The sequence below is a fragment of the Lottia gigantea genome (genome assembly GCF_000327385.1).
Source record: "Lottia gigantea unplaced genomic scaffold LOTGIsca_33, whole genome shotgun sequence".
Taxonomy (NCBI): Eukaryota; Metazoa; Mollusca; class Gastropoda; family Lottiidae; genus Lottia; species Lottia gigantea.
In genome coordinates this window covers 1120869-1122023 of record NW_008709110.1, presented here as the reverse complement: position 1 = coordinate 1122023, position 1155 = coordinate 1120869, and positions in this window count along the sequence as shown.

Below are 1155 nucleotides of genomic sequence, written 5' to 3'. Positions count from 1 at the left end.
AATATAGCAAATTGTAAAACATAGCATAGTTATGATATTCAACATAGGTCTAGCTGAAATATAGCAAATTGTAAAACATAGCATAGTTATGATATTCAACATAGGTCTAACTGAAATATAGCAAATTGTAAAACATAGCATAGTTATGATATTCATCATAGGTCTAACTGAAATATAGCAAATTGTAAAACATAGCATAGTAGTGATATTCAACATAGGTCTAGCTGTAAAACATAGCATAGTTATGATATTCAACATAGGTCTAGCTGAAATATAGCAAATTGTAAAAAATAGCATAGTTATGATATTCAACATAGGTCTAGCTGAAATATAGCAAATTGTAAAACATAGCATAGTTATGATATTCATCATAGGTCTAGCTGAAATATAGCAAATTGTAAAACATAGCAAAGTTATGATATTCATCATAGGTCTAACTGAAATATAGCAAATTGTAAAACATAGCATAGTTATGATATTCAACATAGGTCTAGCTGAAATATAGCAAATATTCATGATACCTTTAATATATCTGTATATCAGATCGGCCTACGCTTTAATTTAAAATAAAACTGTGAGACGTGGAATTGGACAATTGACTGACATTTACAACACTATCTTCATAAATTGAGACTTCGATATTCTTTCTTTGTCCTAAATAATCATATCTCCTATAATTCCATTCCAATTTTCAAGGGAAAATGAATAGGTGATGAAGTCATGTCTATAGAACATCTCAATCTCCCATATATATTTTAAATCTTTCAAACTATCAACACTTAGACAGAGAATTCAACTTTACATTCTGTTGACTTTACTATTGATCAAATCGAGACGACAATTTAATAGGCAATTGGAGAAAAAGTGTGATTTTTTTATATAGAATTGTTTGTTTTTAAAAGCTGGGGGCATTGATACACTAAGACGGAATAATCGATTTAAATAGTGTAAAAGAAATGGAAACCCGGTAGTTAACCGGTTTTATCACATATTGTTATCAAACCTTTAGAATGTGAAGGTTAATAGTATATATAAATATAATAGTTGATGGTAATCACTATGAATTGAATTCTTTTACAGTTCCAACCTTATCAACATTTAAAATCTCGTTGGATAGAAATTGAATTTAAATATGATCAAGATTTCAATACATAG